The sequence below is a fragment of the Talpa occidentalis genome, unplaced genomic scaffold, assembly GCF_014898055.3.
Source record: "Talpa occidentalis isolate TD23 unplaced genomic scaffold, MPIMG_talOcc4v2.1 talOcc4.16, whole genome shotgun sequence".
In the NCBI taxonomy this organism is placed as follows: Eukaryota; Metazoa; Chordata; class Mammalia; order Eulipotyphla; family Talpidae; genus Talpa; species Talpa occidentalis.
In genome coordinates, this window is record NW_023601653.1 from 52,486,352 (window position 1) to 52,510,714 (window position 24,363).

Below are 24,363 nucleotides of genomic sequence, written 5' to 3' on the forward strand. Positions count from 1 at the left end.
AAATATTTAGTACATATCCTTGTAGAATTATCATATTGATTTATTCTTAGAATTTGTATACTTCCAATGATGCTATAAGCTTTATGAAAGCAGGAATTGTATTTTGCTTGTCTTCCCAGTAACATTTTATACAAAGTAAAATCTCAATATATTAGAATTGAAATAAATTAAAATTGGCATATTCTCTGATTTGGCTTTCACTTGTTGTATGTCCCATGTGTTGTCTTGAGAAAGCATTTCCATCATATGAATTTAAAAATAAATACAGAATTTGATACTTTCCCTCCTTTCTCTCTCCCAATGAGTATATGTATTCAAAAACGTTAATTCTTGTGAGGATAATACTCTGATGGCGTCATTATATGTTGGAAAGATATTTCACACAAGCAATTGTCTTTCTCTTACTATTGGAAGTAAATTTCAGGCTCAGGAAGGTGTTATCTCCATTTTTAAAATTTGACACATTGAAATAAAATACTTCAGTTACAACAGTCCAGTGCAAAAGATTTCTTTTTCTTTTCCAGCAGTCATCATATATAGTATTCTTTATATTTGTGATAAATTACAAAGTTTTTGGCTTTTGAATTTAAGAAATGTGTCCTTACACACATTATCTTTCCCTCTAGGAGAAATCAGTTGATTTTGTCTAAATGTTCTAAGAAAGAGTTCTGTGTATTTGGTGTTACTGTGGCATAAGTAGAAGACTACTACTTGCAGACACTGCTATTGTTATCTTCTAAAAAGAAAGGAAAAAAAAAACCTCTGTGTTAAAAGTTCTGGGACTGAGTGTGTGGACTCTCTTTCCTGCAGCGGAGAGCGATACAGACTGCCACATAAATAAGGAAAGCTTCTGTGGGACCTGTGTCCCGCTAACAGTCCCTCGACATTAAACAAGGGCAGTTCTGTCTTTAAAATACTAACCCGTTTATTCTTATAACATTCAATCTCTTCCAGGAATTTCAACTGCTTTTGAACTTATAGATTGTTTCGGATTATTCACAGTAAGTGGCCTGTTTCTCCCGGAGTTTCTTTGAATTGAGAAGCCCCCTAGGGATGCCAGAAGAGAACAGAAAGGAAATAAACCTGACTCACCATAGTCTAGTTAGTTTACAGTTTAAAGTGAGTAATGGAGCTGCATGACCAGCAGCGTGACCTTCAACTAGTAAGTGCTCCTCACGGACTTACAGTTAGGAACCTTTTAATTCTTGTACTCGTCTTGTCCAGTGGAAGACTTAATTAATCCCTCTGTCTTTTTGCAGTCTACCCTGTAACAATAATACTAAACAGTGTCTGGAGAAGCTATCAATTTAATTCATCTATAGTCTGCTACATTTAACATTCAAATACATTAATGTTGATGGACTGATACTGCTTTTTAGGTGGTGATTTTATATATTCATGTGTGCATATGTATATATTTACACACACACAGGGCTGATATTATTTTCATCATGATGAAATTTTCATTGTATCGAAGTTTTACTCTTTATTCTAAATGACAAGTGTTGAAGATTTTAGAATAATATTATTTCCCCCTTGTTCACAATAATACTAATGTGAAAGAAGGAAAACAATCTTATCTTAAATAATTATATTGGCTAAGGGCCAGTTAGGACAAGAGTATTATTAACTCATCATCATCATCATTATCAATCAAATGGCAAGAGTTTCCTCTTTGCTAAGCTGTAGAGTCTGGAGTTAACTTCGACGGGAAGGGAAGCTATGTTAGTATTAGGTTTTGGGAGCATCCACTATTTTTACATAGAATTATCCGCATACAAGTACTTCTTTTGGAAAGACCAAAAAAAAAAAAAAAAAACAATGAATGGAAGCTTTAGGAATAGTTTTCTCCAGATTAAGAAACAATATATGTTTATATGTTTATGATCTGTGTACCTCAAGGGAGATTTGTCTAGTAATATTTATGAACACTTTCAAAGTGCTTGGAAATGTCAGTGAGAGAACACAAGAGAATATGATCCCTGAGTTCAAGTGTCTATATTTAAAAAAGACAAGCTCTTTTGAGGCTGCTCCAGGTATGTTTACCTAATATAATAGTGTTCCTAAGATATATAAATTTATAGTCCTGCAAATTGAATCAGATTTTGTTTGTTTAGATGAAATCTTCATACCAGCTTTACAATAGGCTTCTGTCTGTCTAAGAAGATTACTTAAGATTTGAGAGTACAGTGATGGAAAATTCTTTTAAGCCACACAGAACAACTACTTCTATCTCAGTTCTACTGGTTCTGAGTAGAATGGTGGGTTTGAAAAGAAATCTCGAAGTTTTCTTAGTTTGGTTCAGCTTTTCTATGGTTGGTTTCTTTTCACACTACAATCCACACATGGACAATCCACCTTTTCAAGAAAAACTGTTTAAGCAAAGCAAGCAAAGTTGGGACAGGAGTAAAGTCAGAACCACTTTCATTAAAGTGTGGCCATCTATGGAGAGTCAACTGTGATTTCCTGAATTCTTCCTTAAGTCCGACTGCACATCACAAAATGAAATCTTTTTATTAATTAAGGTATTGTTAATATACATTATATTAGTTGCAGCTGTGTAGCACAATAATTTGATGTTTATATATATATTGCCAAATTATTATCACCATATTTCTGGTTAACACCTGTCACAAATATATTTTCTTGTGATGAAACTCTTAGGAGAGTATAAGAAATTGTGCTAGGATGCACATTCCCTTCTCACCATTTCACGGGGAGCCATCTCTCTTCTTACTTGTGGTGAGATAGAAATGACTTAATATTGCAAAACCTTCAGGTTTCTGTAGGGGGTGCTCTCATCTTAGCCATTTTAGCCCCTTACTGAGGGACTATGGATGTTGAACAAGATCAAGGGTCCAAGACTTCCATGGGGTCCCCCAAATATTCAACTTTCATAAATTAGACCTAAGTCAGAGTACCTATGAAAGTATCTTCTTTTGAGCTAACAGAATTTATCCGAATTGAGCAGAAAAAAGGTATATTTTGAAATATTTTTAAGCTTCAGTTAATTTAATTTAAAATTTAAAATCTGAGCTCTTACTACAGATAGCTTCACTAATAAATTTTACCAGAGCCTCCCTGGTGGTGCAGGTGGTGTGCTATCGAGCTATTACCAGCCACTGTGGCATGAATTTGATCGCTGGCCAGGGAGCTAACCCAGATGGCGCAGGAGACCTCTCCTCTTTCACCTGCTGCTCCCCTCAGCAGTGTATTTCAGTAAATCTTCCTATTCTCCCCACTCTCTCTTTGGTGAATCCTCTCACCCTCCACCCTGCACCTCTGGCTGACACCCCAGTTCTTGAATGTAAAATAAATAAAAATAAATCTTAAAAAAAACTAATAAACTTTACCAGACTTTCAAAGAAGAATTAATACCTATCCTCCTCAAACACTTCCAAATTCTTGAAAAGGAGAGGAAAATTTCAACTGTATTTTATGAAAACAACATTACCCTGATTTCAAAACTAGACAAGAACATCACAGAAAAAGAAAATTATAGACATATATTTCTGATGGCTGCTGATGTAAAAATTCAACAAAATACCAGCAAACTAAATGGTTAAAAGAATCATGAACCATAATCAAATGGGTCTTATTCCAGGGATGCAAGGACGGTTCAACATATGCGAGTCAATGAATGTGATATACCACATCAACCAAAAGAAGGAAAGAACATACGATGGCCTCAATATTTGTAGGGAAAAAAAAACCATTTAACAGAGTTCACCATTCATTTATTATTTTAAAAATCTTCAACAAAATGGGTATAGGAGAAATATATCTCAAAATAATAAAGATCATATGTGACTAACTCATAGCTAACAGTATAGTCAACTGTGAAAAAAACTAAAAATTTTTACACTAAGATCAGGAATAAGACAAGGATAGCTACTCTCACTGCTTGTATTGAATATTATGTTGGGAGTTCTAGCCAGAACAAGTAGACAAAAAAAAAAAAAGAAAAATGGAAATGAAAGGTTGCCAGATTGGAAACGAAGAAGTGAAAATTTTACTATTTGCAGATGACTTGATATATGCATCTGAAATCTCATAGACTCAATAAAAAGCTATCATTAAGCAAATAAAAAATGATAGGCTATAAAATTAATTTGTAAAAATCTGTTGCATTTCTACATACAAATAATGGAGTATTAGAGAGAGAAATCAGGAAAATAGTCCCATCACATCAAAAAACTTAAATATCTTGGAATAAATGTTACCAAAGAAATAAAAGACTGTATACTGAAAACTATAAGAAATTTTTGAAAGAAATAGAAGAAAATACAAAGAAAAGTCATTCCATGGTTATGAAATAGAAGAAATAATGTTGTTAAAATGGTTACATTATATAAAGTAATATGCAAGTTCATTGCAATCCCTATCAAAACCCCAATGTCATTAAATGGAGCAAAATATCACAAAATTTATCTGGAACTAAAAAAGTCCCCAAATAACAAAAAATAATTCTAAAGGGGAAACAAGATGGAAGAATTACCATCCTCAACTTCAAGTTACACTACACAGCAACAGTAACCAAAACAGCAAGATATATTGAAATAAAAATGCATAGATCAAGGAACAAAATTGAGAGCCCAAAAATAAACTGACATAAATCTGCAACAAATAAGAGCTTACAATGGAGCAAGGAAAGTCTCTTCAATAAATGGTGTTGAGAAAACTAGACAGCCACATGCAAAAGAATGAAAAGAATTTACTATTTGACAACATATATAAAAATTAATGCAAAATGTATTAAAGACCTGTGATCTAGAGCAGAAGGGGCACTAAAACTGGCCAAGAACACTGCCCAAATAGTTTATTGGTCAACATTTGAGTTCTTCACCAGTGCTACTGTTATAGGACAGGGAGAGGGGCAGCCCAAACCCCGCAAACCTGCCTATTCTAAATGGGTTCTGCCATCCGCCGCATCAACACAAAACACATGAGACTTTAATGGGAAGGAACTTTAATAAAACTAGGAAACAATACAGGTAAGGCAAAGAGTCTAGTTTCTAAATGAAGCACCCAAAGTTTTACCCATCCCCTCGTGGGTAAAAGTCCATCCATATGGGATCGGCCCAGAACAAGGCCCCAAAGTCTACCACAAGTCTAAAACATCTTCCAGTGGGGACCCACAGAAAAGGGTCACAAACAACTGGACAAGCCCGGAAGGAAAAGAGCAAAATCAACATCAAGATAAAAACTGCCATTGTCACCTCCCCACGGGTCTCACCCACATCTGTGTCACCCAGTCCACGACCAAAAGACAAGCAGTTTCTTTACGTGTCTCTAGGCTCCATGCGCCTCCTCCAGGTCTCCTTCTGGCTCCATCCTGCTTCCTTCCTCAGTCTCTTCTCCAGCTTCTCCTCTTCCTGCTCAGCTCCACCCTCCCTTGGGTGGGGCAGGGAACCTGGAACTTTCCCCTTTCCTGGGGACCACCCTTTTACACTACTAGGTGAGTTCTTCACCTAGCACAAGATTACTAGGTTCAGAGAACAACAATACTGGGATTTATTTAACAAACCAGGAAAAAACAAAGAGTTATTGAGGCCAAAAATGGTTGTTTACCTCACCCGAAGCAGTAGCCAACGTTTCAAGGTTCCAAACACAAACGCTCCCAAGATGGCATCTTCCCATCACTGCTGACCTGGAATATATGACAGCGAGGAGATGCTCACTGGAGCTGCTGAGAAGCCCCAGCACAGCACCAGACAAGCAACTCTCAAAACAGCAGCAGCAGTGGCCAAACAACCTGACAAATGACCCAAACTTATGCAGCTCAGCATGATGCCTGGCTCTGGGTCTTCAGCTTCCCTGTCCGGCTGTATCAGCAGCTAAACCAGGAATAGTTGTAGTCATTCGGCTACTTGCAAAACCTCCAAACTTTTCTTCTCTGAGGCTGGCTGCTGGAAGCCTCTCCATGTTCTTCAGAGGTCAACAACAGCCTTCTGTAAGATCAGCATGGTGGGGGCAGAAATTGCTGACCCCAGAATCCCTGGCGATCTGAAAATGCTGAAATCCCAAATGCTAAATCCTGAACATTGAACCCTGGGGGCTGCTTCTGCAGTCCCTTGTATTTCTTATCAGAGTCTCCACCCCTACTGATACTTTGTTCCATTTTCCCTGGGGCTATCTATCTTCACCAGCACTCCCTCTCCAGGGGGGCAACACTTGTAACAGCCTTTGGCTTCAGCCACCCATTACACTTGGATGTAACACCTGAAACCATAACAATATAAAGAAAAACAGGCAATATACTCTCAACATTGGTCTTTGGGAATTTTACTCCAAAGGCAAAGGAAAGAGAAGCAAAATAAACAAATGGGATCGCGTAAAACTAAAAAGCTTCTACATCTCTGCTCAACAAAAGAAACTATCATCAAAATGAAAAGTCATCCTATTGAGTTGGAGAAGATCTTTGTAAATATATACATATGTTGACTTTCAATGATATACATGTAAAATACATATGTCACAATGCAATGTTATTTCAATAAAAAATTATAAAGAACATTGTTATATTTTTACTTAATGTAATTGGCTGTGGCTACTTCCTTAATCTCTGGGTTGAGCAAGTACTAGGAAACAAACACTTAATATACACAGAAGTTTTGAGAAAATGAAGAACATTTTGTAGAAACTATCACTTGCAGAAACCATGAAGAGTAGACATCAGAAATGTACTTGTAAAGTATCTGGGGCTTGGAAGTGGTATTATCAGAGATAGAGAGATCCAAGAAGCAGATGAAGCAGGTGATAGAACAAGCAAGGGAAAGTGCTATGATAAGAGTGAAGATGCAAAATGAACTCAAAACTGCATACAAAAGTTTATTCAAAGTGGAATATAGATATAAATGTAAAATCTAAACCTACACAATATCTAGAAGAAAATAGGAAAAGGTTTTTGTGAATTTAAGATAGGTAAATGTTTCTTAAGATATAGAAGTCACAAATCATACAATAAAATTAGATAATTCAGATTTCATTAAAATTAAAATCGTTAGGTCTTTGAAAGACAAGAATGAAAAGTCAAGATGCAAAATAGGAGAAATCATATAGCAGATATAGAACTTAATTTATAATTAATGCAGAAAAATTCTTAAAATTTAATATTTTTTAAAAGGACAATAGATTTGAATAAATATTTCCCAAAAGAAAACATGCAAATGGAAAATAAATGTCATATTATTATTATTCATTAAGAAAATCAGTCCCACAATGGGATAACATGAAGCAGGCCAATTAAAATGGCCAAAGACTGACCATATCAAGTGATCTCAAGAATGCAGAGCAACTAGAATTCACATACACAGCTGGTAGGAATAAACAATGAGTCCCTTTTTTTAGATATTTATTTATTTATTTGTTTGTTTGTTTGTTTATTCATTTATTTATACAAGCACTGGGTACAGTCAGAAGCGCTAGAGGTTGAGAGAATTCACCAGAGCCAGAGTGGGGCACAGAACAGGCAGTTTGACGAAGTACACTGCTGAGGGGAGCAGTGAGCGCAGCAGGAAAGATCTGTGCGCCATGTAGGACCCTCACCGGCAGCTGGGGATCGAACCAGCACTGCAGAGGCTGCGGGCAGCTTCGCAGCCCAGCACTCAACTGTTGCGCCACCGGGGAGGCCCTCAATGGGTCCATTTCTTATAAAGGTAAGCATATTCTTAACACCCAACCCAGTAACCCCATATCTAAGTTTTTACTTTAGAGAACTGAAAGTCCATAGCCACAGATAATTTCCTACATGAAAATTTGTAGCCATTTATAATTATCAGAAATAAGAAACAACCAGGCTCATGAACTGGTCAACAGACAAGCAAAGTACGGCATATTTATACAACGGAATATTACTCAACAATGAAAAAGGAATGGATATATACAACACCGGTGAAGAGATATAAAACTATGTGCTGCAAGGTACCATTTCTCTGAAATTATAGAAAATACGAAAGTGTAGTGAGATACAGAAGAGTAATTACCAAAGGCCAGGCTATAGGGAATGGGTAAGAAGGAACTTTTTGGAGCTTTTGTTATACTGGGGGTTATACAACTGTATGCACTGGTCAACGCTTTTCAAAACATACCATTGAAACTGGTTAACTTTACTGCATGAAAATTATACTCAAGTCTGACTTTTAAAATTGTCTCAAAGTTACTGAATTGGAACATAAAATCAGTAAGAGAAGGAATTAGAGACCGCTATAGACACTCTAAATTGAGGGAGATAGCAGGCTGGAGTGAAAACATCATTGCCTCACTAACTAAACAGTTCACCTTGGCAAATCACATAACCCCTCTGACCCTCAGTTTCCCTAGACATAAAACAAGAAGATTGAACAAAACAGCCTTTCTTTACAGCTCTGAAATTGACCAAAGGTCTAGGTGTTTTAACATCAAAGATAGCCAATGCAGAGGGATGTTTAATCAACCATGTTAGTTCATTTTATCAGGCTATAATAATAAAATTGAAAAAGGAAACTCTAATTTATGTAGTTAGACAGTATTTCAAAACAAGTTGAAATGGAAAGGTTGAATAAGCAAACACAGGAAAGAAAGTGGCTCCCTAAATAAAGTTTTTATATAAAAAATTCCTCTGATGTACCTCTACTTGCACAGAATGTTTCAACAGTTCTGAGGGTTAGTCACTATCAACACAGAGCAGTGGAGTTTCGAATATCAAAAACACATGCAGTTATTAAGTGGGAGACTTGAAAATGTCCATTGGTGCTTGTCACTAAGCAAAAAAAGAAACAATAGATGAAGTGTTAAAATGGTGGAAATGTAACAGGCAAACCTTGTGTTTTAAGAGCCACAATACTGAAATAACTTCAAGGGATTGGCTTACACTCAAACAGGAAATTGACCAAATCAACATTTGGCTTGAGATAATGAAGTGATAAAAGGAGCAGTTGGGGGGGTGGGGGTGGGCACAACTGAGTGAAAAGGAGGCAATGGAAGTTGTGTGCTAAGCTCCCAGGCTGTTTCTGAAAAGTGTTTTTAATTAAACTTTCCATCCAGTGTTCATGAAACCTAAATACAATCCTGAATTAGTGCCTTCAGGAACAGGTATAATATAAAAAAACACAACAGTAACAAATTGGACCAGCAAAATCACCTCCATCTTTCCCAGACCAAATTCTACACTATTTTTCTTTATTGATGGTCCTATTTTGGCTGTAACAAAGCAATTAAGAACACAAACCCATTGTGAAAGCAGATGAAGAGGAGACTAAATTGCACCAAAACACCTGAAAGTGTGCACTGCTGTTCTTGGATTCCTGCTCCAATCTCTCTGAGGGGGGAATGGAGCTGAGGTACACTCTGGGACCTGGTAACAGGAAGTAAGAAGCTAAGGTCTGATAGCAGACCTAGCACCAAAGCACCAACCAGGTGAAGCAACTAATCAGTGGAGTTATCTAGCCACAGCTGAAAAATTTTTACTAGCCTCAGAGTCCAAGACAGAATCAGTAAGTAAGCGCCCACTGCCTGGGGCTGAGTTAATAAGACACTGAGGTGTACTAGTGTATCACAAATGTCTCCCTCTCTTCCTTCCTCTCTCTTTTCTCTCTCTCTCCCCACCTGCTCCAGCTCCCTCTGCTCTCTCCCCACCTGCTCCATCTCCCTTTCTCCACACACTAAATTATTTCCTTATACAAATCTGAAACCGATTTCACACAAATAAGAGTTCCATAGGGCTTAGACTAGCATAAGGCATTTTACCTAATAAATGCACAATCTTTGGGGCAGTAGATAATAATAATGGCTAATGTTTATAGAATGCTTTCCATGTGCCTGGCACTGTCTTAGCACTTTACAAAACAAAGCAAAAACTTTATGATAAAAGTACTGTTATCCTCCTCATGCAAGGACACCGAGAGTTTGAGAGACATGCCAAAGGTTGCAGGACTTGAGAGGGGCAGAGCAAAAACAACCAAGATTCTGGGCCCCAGTTCTTATAAACCACTATGGTCCAGTGATTAGCTGGAGGGACCCAGATATGGAATAAAAACCACCCTTAGGATGGAACTAATCCCTGGAAGAACATGCCCACGTGCAGGTGTAGGGAGGAAATTCAGTTCTGTGGGCAGTGCATGTATCCAAAGTTTCTGCCTGGGGTTGAAGTGTTCCAACAGGTCAAGTAAGGAGAAGAAAATCAGACAGGTAATTTCAGACAGGTAATTCCTCTGTTGCATCCCTGGCAACAATTTCAAACAATCCCTGTTCTAGAAGAACTAAGAATGCTAGCAATGGCACCAAAATAGAACTCAAGCAGAGAAAACAATTATGAGGTCTAGACATTCCCACCAATGAGACCAAAGCCATCACTATGTTCAAACCAACTTTCACTATCCCCGGGGTCTCTGCCATCTGAAGAGATGGGTGCAGACCATTTCCTAGGCCATACAGGATGGCTTGGACAGCTGCTTTGGTTCCAGAATGCCGCCCCCCCCCCCCCGCCCCCAAGCCTTGCCAACCTTCATTAGGATGCATAGTGGTCTAGCACCCTCCCACCAAATACTTTTCCTTTCCTCTCCACTCAGGATCCATCATGATCTGACACCTTTCCCAGAACCCTCAGCTACCTTTCTCCTCAATTCTCACATTTTCCCTGATGAAACCCTGCCTCTTAATTCTCTCTGGATTGTGCTTCCTCCTGGAAGACCCAGACTCACAAAAGCCTCTACATTTGTAGAGCATATACTTGCTCATTTGACTTTACAAGAGTTCTATGGCATAAGCAGGATAGGTATGGTAATATCCACTGTACAGCTTAAGAAATAGGAGCTCAGAGAGATCAAGTGCTGTGTCTCTGGTGGGTAGCCACTAAACTGGCCCCCAATAATCTCTGCCCCCTGTTACCATACCCTGTATATTCCTCTCTCCTCAAGTGAGGATTAGATTCACTGACTTCTGATGGAGAGAAAAGGACAGAACAAAAGGATTGTCATTGCTGAAAGTAGATTATAAATGACTACAACTTCTGTCTTGAGTACTCTGAATTGAGAGAGGGAAAACAGCAGCCCTTCCATAAGGTAGCCTCAGGGACAAATTCATGTTGCAAGTGATTAATGACTGCCAGCGGTCACATGAGTGACTTTACAAATGGACCCTAACCTTCGCCCCCAGTCAAGCCCACAGATGAGACCACAGCTCTAATAACTTGACTGAAATCTCATGAGGGAACTTGAGCCTGAGATACCCAGTTAAGTTACAAATAGAACTCTGTCCACAGAAATACTAACATAATACATTATTATTTTAAACAGCTAATTTTGGAGATAATTTTTAAGTAGCAATAGAAAAATAATATTGTATCCAGTGTTCAGTGTAACAGGATATCTGAAACTTACCCCAAATGATATAACTAGCTGCATTTCATTATTACCTCTACTTCAATTTGCAATGATACATTTCTGTGTACTTTATCTAAACAAGATTGAATTACTGCTTCTTTTTATTTTGGGCATGGTCTATCAGACATTCTTGTTGTTGTAATGAATATCCCTTATGTCTCAGTGGTTCACAGGTTTGTCAATTGGTTACATCTCATCCGGATCCTGCCATAGTCCAGTTTTGTTCTATATAACTTTGCATCCCGGGTAAAAGAACACAGGCTACAAAGCTGCTTTGTATTTTTAATAAACATGGATCAAAGATTTTATTAAACTTATTGATTAATGTGTAAACCAATTAGAAGGCAAGTTGGATTCTTACCATTTTGAGAATCTGGTACTTATAGGATTTTTAAAATAATATTATTATAAGATTTCTAGGTAAGTTTCAAAATTGTTTAATGCCCTACGGGAAATAATGCATAACAGTTTATTTTTCCTCTGGATAGATATTATTTCTTTTTTTTAATTATTTTTTTAATTTTATGTATTTTTTACATCATTTTTCATTTTTGTACAATGTATGCATTTTCACCTTGGTTATAGGCCCCATACAATTCCCACCCCCCCTTGTTTTGATCCTACTCCCTCCTCCCTAACACCCCTGTAGTGTGTCTCTGGCCCACAATTGCTTGTTGTTCCATATGATCCAGCAATTCCACTCTAGGTATTTACCCAAAGGACACAGAAACATTAATTCAAAAGAGCACCTGCACCCCTATGTTTATAGCAGCACTATTTACAATAGCTAAGCTATGATAATAACCCAAATGCCCAAAAAGAGATGGCTGAATCAAGAAGATGTGGTACATATATGCCATGGAATATTACTCAGCAATCAAAAAAGATAAACTCATGCAATTTGCAGCAACATGGATGGAGCTGGAAGGGATCATGCTTAGAGAAATAAGCCAGAAAGAAAAAGAAAAATACCAGATGGTCTCACTCATAGCAGGAATTTAGAAAACCTAAATAAGGGACCAGGAAAAAGACTATAATAAAGTAAAAATCTTTTTTTTCCTAAATTGAGATAATGCTGGTTTATAACGCTGTGTATGATTTAGGGGCACAGGTTCACACCACACCCACCACCAACGATGAAAAAAACTGTTCTTATCTGGAGATGCTGTTCAATTAGCAGAGGCAGAGACACAAGAGGCCAAGCTGTACCATCCAAACACATTTTTAGCTTAGACGTGGCATACGCCCTATCCACTCCCACATTCCATTGGTCAAAGCAAAACAGTCAGCCAGCTCAGCAAGTGGCAGGAAGGCATGTGCTGTGAGACATGGGAGACAAAGGCAAAGGGCATGGGCTGCTAATACATGGGGGCTGTATTAATAGTCAGGAGGAATAACATAATTTATCACATACAATGAGTAGTGATGAATGTAGACCCTATCAGTAGTCAAAGAATTGATGCCTAGAAATTTAAGATGCAAAAGTATTAAGTGTGATCAATTCACCCCTTTATTATTTTTTTTATTTTTTTTTTAATAGAGGCATGTTTTATTTATTTGTTTGTTTGTTTCTCTGTTTGTTTTGTTTATACATGCACTAGGTACAGTCAGAAGCGCGGGAGGGTGACAGAATTCACCAGAGCCAGAGCGAGGAGCAGAGCAGGCAGAAGGACCGAAGTACACTGCTGAGGGGAGCAGCGGGCGGCAGGAGAGGTCTGCGCACCATGTGGGACCCTCCTCCGGCGGCAGGGGAGCAGCCGGGGATCGAACAGGCGTCGCAGAGGCCGCGGGCAGCTTCGCAACCCAACGCTCAAGCGCTGCGCCACCGGGGAGGTCCAAATTCACCCCTTTAGAGTATGAAAACACTGATACTCCCTGAAACCACTGAGGAAAAGGATGGAGAACACTAGACTATCAGTGGGAAGAGACATTGGAAGAGGAGCCACATCCAAAATTCGTGAATAGGGTTGAGTCATGATAGCCTTTCAGTTATAACATTTAGAGATGGGAAATTGGTGCCCTTCAATACCACACCCATTTAAAAGGCATCTTTCCGTTCTTTTAAAAATGACCATGAAGTACTATAGAAAAACACATGAGATGTCTTGCTTAATCCATGAGATGGTTATCATGTTATGTCAACCCTGAATTGGCCAGGAACATTATTAGAATTTCTAAAAAGTTGTTAGCACTAAGCCTTGAAAAAGAAAGAAGATGCAAATTTTTTTTTTTTTTTTAACAACCAAATGTTCCGGTAATGATTTTCCACTCTTTGCCTATCTTGATGCTTTAAATAGATTCTAGGTTAAAAATATCTGCTATAATAAAAATAAAAAAAAAGGCAGCTAGCAAATTAGGAAGTAGGTAAAGCTAATTAAAATAATTCCGAAGACTATTGAAGATACAGTCCTACCAGATTTTTTTTTTCAGAAATGGCAATGTTTCAACCTTTTCTAGACAGTGTTTCCACAACTGATTTTGATATTAACTTCAATGGCATGATAATAATTTTAAACAAAAATATCACAGCAATGCTATGTATTGCTATCTGGCAGTCCTACTTATGCTCTGGTTATAGGCAAAGGCCATCTTCCATTCTTTCCTACAGTCCTTTATAAAAAGTGTCCTAATGAGCACAGTAGTCACAGAAGAGACACCCAAGGGGCTAAGGAACCAATGCTACCACAACAAAAATGCAAAGACAATCCTCTTCCATGGGATAGCATTAGGAGAGACGGTATAGGTAGGCTGAACTATCGTCATTCATCTCAGGCTGCCAAAAATTGAGAGAGAGGTCAACATTTTCAGGTTTGCAAAGGCTTAATTTTTGGTAAGAAAAACAGGGAACTTCAGTCTTCTGAGTTACTTCCAGCCTCTAGCTCGTTCAGAGTCAGTTCATCTGGGTGGAAAAAGTAATAAGTATAATCTACCTGCTGATTGTGCCCAAGGTTATAAAATTTCAACATGGTTTTAGAGTCTGCAGCAATTTCCCAAGACAATACAATGAGAATATTATTCCCTAAAAATTTGTTAGTACAGACTTGCCACTCTGTTCACTACGTTCTCCAAATCACTGGATCTCTAACTTTTTTATATCATTACTTCCCCAACCATCTATTTGGATTTTTCATGTATATTTGTGGAAATATATATGTATATAATACATATAAAGAGAAAGAGAGAGAGTTAACTAGCCATAAAACTAAAAAAGCACTTTTATTTGTTATACTTATTAGCATTTCAGGCTATATTTTATAAATTTGTAATGCAAATAAAATTTTCTCTTTAAAGATACTGTTTACTTATGTACCTTACTATTTATTGTTGCAGGGGCCTGGTCAGTAAATTTCACTATATGAAAAGACCCTCCCCATCTGGTTTCCATAACAAAATGGGACTTGAACATGTCATTAGAATTGTTTCAATATACTTAGCTATTGGGGTACACAAACTCTAGATCTTAGTTTTCTTGTAAAATGAGTTAACCTATTTAAACTTCAAGTTCAGTCATTTTATCTACATATTTTCTAAAATTCATCAAACCATTCTTGGCAAGTTAAAGGAACTTAGTTCCTCCTTCTCCAAGAATTGTCATAGGGAGAATTATAAAGCCTCAGATATTAAAACATCCACAAATTAAATAAAACTGTGAATATTCTTAAAAGACATATAAAACATATTATGAAATTATATTGCAACATTTAGGGTTGTGATCTCATATTGTTTTGTTATATCTGAAAACACAAAAATTATAACGATCATATTAAGCATATTTAAAATAAATATAAACATCATTCAAAGCATAACTTTATAAGTTATGAACATTTTAGTTTACCATGCTTATTTTTTTTTATTTTTTTTTTATTTTTTTTTTTTAATAGAGGCATGTTTTATTTATTTGTTTGTTTGTTTGTTTGTTCTGTCCACACATGCACCGGGTACAGTCAGAAGCGCGGGAGGGCGAGAGAATTCACCAGAGCCAGAGCGGGGAGCAGAGCAGGCAGAAGGACCGAAGTACACTGCTGAGGGGAGCAGCGGGCGGCAGGAGAGGTCTGCGCGCCATGCGGGACCCTCCTCCGGTGGCCGGCGAGCAGCCGGGGATCGAACCGGTGCTGCAGAGGCCGCGGGCAGCTTCGCAACCCAGCGCTCAACTGCTGCGCCACCGGGGAGGCCCTACCATGCTTATTTTTGAACTCATTTCCTTGAAGTAGAAAATCTAAATTTATACATATTTGGATTCTAATATTACATGCATAGATTTTTTTTAAATATATGAATTAATCATTTGAACCAGAATATGAGAATTAACAACTAGATAGTCACTCAGGGAATACCATTAAAATCTTACTACACTAACAGAAAAATATCATTCAAATTCCTTTGTGATTCAGAAATGTTTGGTTAAAGCTCTTTCCATCCTCCTGACAGTGCTTCCTGTACAACTACAAGCAGAAGTGCCGAAGACTCTGACAACAGGCGTTCATGAAGAGAGCTAGAAAGTAAGGCATTCTCCCAAGACTTCAAGCCACAAATTCAAAATCAGAGGGTTTCTGAGACATGGAAATCCCTGGCTATCCACTAGAACTGTGTTCCAAATATTTATTATGCATCTATCCATCACTGATTATAAGAAATGGTACTAAAATATTTGTATGAAAGCAATAAAAATCAGTATCCATGAACACAATAATTTGTTTCTATGTACAGTGCTACCAGCCGCACTTGAAATTTGGTTCCACTTTTAGTCAAGGCTCTCTCCTCACTGAATTACTCAAGCAACTGAAGCCCAAATTAAACCATCATATTGACGGTCCCTGGCAACTCTGACAAGGGTTGCCTCGGGACACGCACTGTAGATACAGTACTGAATTCATGTTCAACCTCATGCTCAGGTTGCCTATTATAAGGAGAGCTATTGAAAGTAGAGCCATATGTTGGGCCCAGATAGTGATACTGAATGAAGGCCACCCACTCTATAGTCTCATTTCAATAACAGTTGTTAAATAGTGATACTAACCAAAAGGAGGACCATTGTCAAGAGGAGCCAATCTTTCATGTGGGTGATTATCTTTATCATAGAATTTAAAGTTAAAAATGGAGTCTCCAGCTCTCAATATTCAGTCTCCACTGTTGTCTGAAATTTACCAGTAATAATTTATTTCATCTGAGTACCTATTACTTCTCCAGAGGACTGTTTTGATGGAGATTTTCTGGGGAGGGATATCCAAAATCTTAGAGTGAATCCATTTGCCAGATATTTTATTCAGTCATTAACTATTTTCATTCATTCATTCATCTAGTCAATTCTTACTCCTGAAATTTATATATTTTTACATGCAAAACTATCTTCTAGGTGATAGATATCTTGAGGTGTACCTTGGAGTAATCACCCCAATTTGGCAGCAGCACACTGAACTGGTGAGGGTACCCAAAGGGGAGAGAGAGGCACTGAAAAGGGAAAAGAGATTTGCCAAATCCTGTTACTTCACAGTTTTGCCTAAAGCAGGCATCGGTGGAGCCCACAGGTGTCCACCCTCAACCACAGCCTGTGAAGCGTGCAAAAGCTGCCTTAAAAAAGGGAAGTTGACTTAGCAAATACAGGATTCCCTAGAGTCCATAATTTCATTGGTTCACAACAAGTTTTCCCTAGCATTTAAAAATGTTATACAGTAAATGCTATAGTGACAGAATCCAATTAGTCTCCCAAAGAAGCTGCTCAACATCTTAAGACGCATATGTTCAGCAAATCTAAAACTGAGAATTTTATCTTCCTCATCAAGCCAACTCCCCTATTTTTGTAGATGGACCCAGACATAAAACTTGAAACCTCAAAATCACCTTTAATTATATATTCCAAATCTTTCTTGCTTCCCATATTGCATCTTTGAGCTTATTTTCATTCTCTATTTCAATCCCTCACTTCTTCCCTATGTTAAACCTCATCTTGAGCTAATGTAGCCACAACTGAATTCATCTCCCTGCCTTCTGTGTCTCCTTCCCTCTTCCATGTGGAAAACTGCCACTACCACCTCCTTTTGGCCATGTTGTTCATGCTTGTGGTGTAATGGATAGACTCAAAAATTTAGCTTCAGGCCCTTGTATCTCAATTACAAATTATTCTATAGCTGACCTCTAACCTTGCTGCTGAGCTTCATAGTTTCATATCTAAACTCCTTAGTTTACTTGAATGTATCCTCAAATTATCTTTACCATTTTATGTATAATCTTAAGGCTTCTAATTCAGTCAAAATGACTGAATCACTCCTTACTTTTTATCTTCACATTACGGGGGTGGGGGTGGGGGGAATAGAGAGAGAGAAAAAGAGAGAGAGAGAAAGAGAGAGAGAGAGAGTTTTAAGCTGCATGCTACTTCTGACTATTCTTAGAACTTCTAGGTTTGATTTCAAACTATAAAATGAAGTTTTATAGTTTCTAACCTCTCACCCTTGTAGGGTCTTTATTAGCATCAACTAATATTGATGGATTTTATGTTACATGCTAAATAGTGATAATTTTAATAAAGCAATTGTATTAAAATAATATCTTATTAAAATCTTGCAATGACTCTGTGATATAGGAAGGCTTTACTTTCACTTTGCAGATAAGAAAATTGAGGCAATATAAACTATAAACAACGGTGCGTGTATATAAACAACTGTAAACATGTGTAATGTCTTTAAATCATGTTTTTAATGTAATCTTAATATTTCCTCTAACTACATTTTAAATTATAAATGACTTTATGTATTTCTTTATAATATATCACCTCAGGATAACTGGTCAAGTTGGTAACTGCGTTGTATGTAGTTTCAGATTTATTTTGATATACAATTTATGCTCTTTCTTTTCCATGAAAAGAGGTTAAAATTTTTCTCCCTGTATTTTTCTCTATTAGGTGGCAACCACATTCCTTACAATAAAGAGGTTTTGGAGGCATTACTAAGAAAAAGAGATCAGCCTCACTTATGGGATTGCCTCAGGGTATGCACATGTAAGTAAAAATATTATAAGTAAGAATAAATATTTGTCCTATTTGCAAATGCTTCAAGATATATTTAAATGATCAGTCAAATCTGACTTGATGAAGAGGAAAATATTAAGAGTAATTTAAAACCATTTGCAGCATATTTTCAAAGGTCTATTAGTAATGAGACAACTGAGGATACCTTCACTTCATCAGTGAGAAATATAACAGGCAAGATAATGATAGACACTCTCAGACACGAGCTTTGTAACTTGGCTTTGATGATTTAAGTAGAGAAGTAAAACTAGTTTATACTTGAACAAGGACTTGTTTGTTCTATTATCTCAAGCTAAAGCCAACCATCAGAGTAGGTTGGATGAACATAAGTCTCCACATTTGAATTGAACTTAACAAACACTTTGTTGATAGATAAAGTTCAGAAAATAAACCAATTCTCACATCTGTATGTATATATTATATATGCTGAATGCTATGTTACTTAACTCTAAAAACAAATGAATTTCTTTTGTAGAAATTTAAAAGGAAGCTTCTAAACAACTTTTATATAAATACAGAGGTGGAGTCACAAGGCTGGCTCATTCAACTTAAAAAGATGAATGTTAGGTTTACCTGATGATTAAAACTCCTTGGTTAAAAAGGTGAATTAGAATTCTGCTATTTTCTTCTTTTTTCTTGTTAGGAAGAAGTGTTTTTATCATGCTTTGCTTATCAGTCATAACATTTTAGGAGGATGTTCTCTAAGTCCATTTTTCCCCCAATATGAAACAGGATGTCTGGCGTGAATTACATTTCCTTTATTGTCTTGTGTTAAATTGCAAGTACAGTTCTACATCTCAATATAAGAAATAAGTGTGACATAGCACTTTTCCAAGACAATATTCTTGAAGTATTAACTAGGGAAATTAATCCATCAACCTGTTAGACGATGATGGTTTAAGGAGACCTAGTCTATCTTTTCCAGCTACTAAGGTCATGTGTTTTGGCTTTATCCACTAGAGGGGGTAATGTTCTTCCATCCCAAAAGGACATGGAATTATCCCAACAAGATTTAATGCACACAATAACCTTGCATCTTTGAAACCAGGTTAATCAAGTAATATAATAAAATGGATACCAAAAATATTAATAAAAGTTGACCAATCCTTTGCCACAGAAAGATCAGAAGTAGTTATTGCTCTTACCCATCCTAAATTCTTGTAAAATCTGTGTTTGCAAAGATTGATAAGTATGTTTTAGCTGAGAAAGGACAATTTACATAAAGTAATGCTTTCTATGACCATTTCAAAAAATACTATGCATTTTTTTCACGTGATTAACTTCAGCTTATTGTGATTAACAATTGCATAGTTGTCTGTTTTGCTCAGTAAGGAGGAAAATCACCTCTTTATATTGTTAGGCTGTACTTAAGAACAATGGGGGAATTAAGTAAATTTATAGAAGTTTATAACAAGTATCATAAATACATAAATATGGTGTGGTAGAACATGGTGGAACAGTGATACAGGCTCTGGAATACTTGAAGATCAATAACGTAGATACAGAACTAATTTTTCTATACATAAATATATCATTGTCCCTGTTTACCACAATAATGATTTCCTTTTAATAAATTTCCAGTCAATAAGATAAGAATGTTTTTTCTTTAAATCTACTGTAAAATAGCTTAAATTGCAGAATAGCCAGTCATATTTTGTTGTTAAAAGATAATCAGACTAATTGGTTAGAAATAACCAGTTGCCAAACTGATGAGATGTCATAATTATAATTAACTATGCTATTTGGTCAGTTGTTTAGCTACTTCTATGAATAAGGAAAAGCCTAATCTAAATGCAGAGTAATTAGTTCAGCTGAAAAGAAGAGATATAATTTGAGAAATGCAAGTATATTACATCAACTGGATTTTTGGTAATTCTAGTCATTTTTAAGAAATAAAACATATTTCTGATTCCTGAAGATTATTCCCCTTTAATAACAGCTCCAACAGTGATTTCAAAGGGTGGGTGAATACCAGACCCATCATATAATTTTTGAAAATATTCTTGCCTAACAATGGACTATGGTAAAAGGCTGTGGGTACCTTGGTGGTAGATATACACCTGATGTGTGGTGACATACATCTGAAGAGGGGGGATTCTGTATTTCTGAATCATATACAACATTATAAACCCATGTTACCTTAATAAAATTATTTTAAAAGAAAATAAAAATATATATAGAAGAAAGTATAGGTAAAACACTAAAAGTTATACATTGCAATAACATCTTCAAAGACTCATCACCCAAAGCAAAGATAGTCAAGGAAAAGATAAACACCTGGGATTACATCAAACTGAAAAGCTCTGCACAGCAAAAGAGACATTAACCAAAACATAGAGACACCCCACTTATTGGGAAAAAAATCTTTGCACTCCAGTCAACTGATAAGGGACTGAACAAAGATATACAAAGAAGTCACAGGACTTCAACAAAAACAAAATAAACAATCCAGTCAAGAAATGGGCAGAAGGACTTAAAAGACATTTCTCCAAAGAGGAAATGCAAATGGCCAACAGGCATATGAAAAAAATGTTCAACATTCCTTATAATCAGGGAAATGCAAATTAAAACCACGCTGAGATATCACCTTACACCAGTAAGAATGGCACATATCAAAAAAACAAGCAACAACAAATGTTGGCAAGGATGTGGTAAAAAAGGAACTCTCCTACATTGCTGGTGGGAGTGCAAACTGGTCCAACCACTATGGAAAGCTGTCTGGAGGCTCCTCAGTCTACCAAAAATGGGGCTACCATATGACCTGGCAATTCCACTCCTAGGCTTCTACCCAAAGGACACAAAAACATTGATTCAAAAGACCACCTGTACACCTATGTTTATTGCAGCACTATTTACAATAGGTAAAAGCTGGAAACAACCCAAATGTCCAAAAATAGATGACTGGATCAAGATGTGGCATATATACATAATGGAATATTATTCAGCATTCCAAAAAGATAAACTCATGGCATTCGCAGCAACATGGATGGAGCTAGAAGGAATTATGCTCAGTGAAATAAGCGAGAAGGAAAAAGAAAAATTTCCGATGGTTTCACTTACAACGGGAATATAGGGGAACCAAATAAGACATCAGTGTAAAAAATAATAACAGTACAAAAACACAGCATAGCAAAAACAGACAATTACAAATCAGAGACATCCTGCAGGGAAGGAGGCGGGAGAGGGATGGGAGGGAGGGAGGGAGGAGCACAGGGGACTGAGGTGATGGTGCACGGGTGCATTGGGGAATGAAACTCTATGGGGACTACATCTGAGGGGGTGAGGTAAAGCAAATATTGTTTAAAAATGAACAATGATGTAAAAAAATATAATTAAAAATGTTTTAAAAAATTTTTAAATTAATTAAAAAATAAAAGAAAATAAATTAGAAAATAAAATAAAATTAATTTAAAATAAAAGAAAATAAAAATAAATGCAATGAAATTAACAAAAAAGGAAAGAAAAAAAATATGCCTGCCAAGAGCTCCTACAGAAATGACTCAGCAGGTTTGGGGCAAGAGCTCAGCACGAGGACCTTTTACAAATCTCTGTGTCACTTTAATGGACAGGCCTGGTTGAGCAACAATCCCCTGAAGGAGTCAATTGTGCCTGATGATTGTTTTTTTTTTTTTGCTTTCATTTTTTGATCACTAGAAGGTATAGTATTAGGCCTTTGAAAGCAAGAGAAGAAAATCTTAGTGAATTAATGTGAGTTTTTACAGGAAAATCTCTTATTGTATAAGTGAAAGTAAAGGCCTCAAAAATACCTATGTGGGAGAGTGAATTCCACATTACAGTGCAAATAAACATCCTTTTGAAGTCCTGCATTGTTTCTTAGCAATTTGTACTTCCTGGAGATCATCCAAATACAACTAACAAATGCTCGAAAAAAGGACTTATGGCATCATGGAAAATTTTTTGCTATAGACAAGAACAAATATTTACAAACAATAATTCTAAACAGACCAAAGACCCTATAAAAAACTATTTTTTCTTGTAGCTATATAATCATTAAAATACAGTTATTTAAAATGTGAGCAATAGATATATTTACTATATACATTAAAACAAATTTTAGTGAGGTCACATCTCAAATGGAGATTTTGTAATGACTGGAAGTTAAATTATATGCAACTAAAATAACTTTGGACTGTTTCACCATAAAATATGTAGCACCTGTGATATTTTACTATAAATAGGATTTTATACATATTGTAGATAGCTATAATCAATTTACAGTGCATAATTTACTATAATCAATATAAGAACAAATTTACTGTAAAACAAAAACAGGTCTTTTGTTTTTCTTCTGGAGAGTCTTTTTCAACCATTTTAACACTTACTGAAAAGATAATATAGCTAAGAAGATATACAGGGCATAACTCCTAGACCAATGGAAGATTCCTATGTATGCAAATAATTGCAATGTAGTAGTACATTCTGCCCTAAATGAAAGATGCCAGGAGGTATGGGGACCCAAAAGGAAAAGTACCCAACTCTGCTTTTAAGTCCAGAAGTGAGGTGTTAGCTCACACAATGGTGCGTGCGTGTGTGTGTGTGTGTGTGTGTGTGTGTGTGTGCCTTGACAACAGTATGTTTACAAATGACTGAAAGGGAGCAGGGCTAATCACAGAAGAGTCAGAAATAGTTCCAAGGTTCATTACTTCATTTCATCCAAGTTTTTGGAGTACTTACTCTGTGCAACAGGGCATTTTCCTTCAAAAGGAATCCCCAAGAGATAAGTCCAGAATTAGCCAGCACAACAAAGCAGGGTATGATGCATGGTATGTGGAGATGGAAAGTGCTATAGAGGAGGATTTAAAGGAAACATCTCCCAGAGAGCATTAAATGGGGCCTCGAGGGCAGGAATCGATTCTATACACATGCAATGCATGTCACATTGTCTGCTATGCTAATCAGACACATTGTATGGATTCAGTAAGTATCTTTTCATTAACTGATAATATGACTAAACAAGTAATGCTAGTCTTGCCAGGTAAAGTATAGGAAGCCCAGTTAATTTTGAATTTCAGATTAACAAAAAAAATTAGTATATAAAATATTGATGAGGCCTATGCTTAAAAGTAATCATTTATTTGAAGTTAAAAATCAAGTAACTACACACACGCATATGTGTATGTACATAAGAATATACATTTTTTTCTTCCTAAATATGGCAGTCATAGGTAATAGTGTATAATTTTATGGCTTTGTCAAAGTTACCAATACACTGAATATCAGTATTTGAATTTCACTCAAAAATAAAGTAAGTCACTTACTTTATGTTGTTTGGAGTTTGGTTCTTCCTTGAGCAAGCAAACGACGTAAAATAAGGGAAAGAAAGGAAGAAAAGACATTTGTGAATCAAAAACAGTGACTAAAGATAAATGAATGAAAAACTCCAGTGACTGAATTGAGACTACATAGAAGGTAAGGGTGATATATACTGAAGAGAAAGTTGTTTGCAACATAGGTACAAAGATGTGATGGGAAATTAGAATGTTTATTTTTTTAAAGATTTATTTCATTTACGCTTATGAGAACTGGGGTGTAGGCCAGAGGTGCAAGGGGTGAGAGGATTCACCAGAGACAGAGTGGGGAACAGAACAGGCAGACTGACTGAAATACACTACTGAGGGGAGAAGTAGGCGAGTCAGGAGAGGTCTGCTGCGCCACGTGGGCTGCTCCCTGGCCAGTCTGGGATTGAACTTGTACTGCAGTGGATGGCTTCACAGTTTTGTGCTTAACCCCTTGCACCACCAGAGAGGCCCCAGAATTCGAATGTTTAAAGCAGGAAAAGTTTTAAGGCAGGAGATACAAAAATAGAACCAGGATTGATGAGGTGTGAGGTGTAGCAAAACCCCTCCTGCCCCAACACATACATCTCTGTGCTCAAGTGACTGATCTATTACTGCTACCAGTGGAGCTATCACCAGCCACCAGGAGTACAGGGACTTGATAATGATTGCCTCAGGACAGATG

At 36.7% G+C, this 24,363-nt stretch overlaps 1 long non-coding RNA gene across 1 annotated transcript in view; it reads right to left on the minus strand.

Moving 5' to 3' along the window:
• LOC119248314 (uncharacterized) overlaps positions 1 to 24,363 on the minus strand; it is a 38,873-nt gene that overhangs the window by 14,124 nt on the left and 386 nt on the right. Inside the window, exon 2 of the long non-coding RNA XR_005125902.2 lies at positions 23,661 to 23,687. This is a non-coding gene — a long non-coding RNA (uncharacterized LOC119248314). The remainder of the gene's footprint in view (positions 1 to 23,660; positions 23,688 to 24,363) is intronic.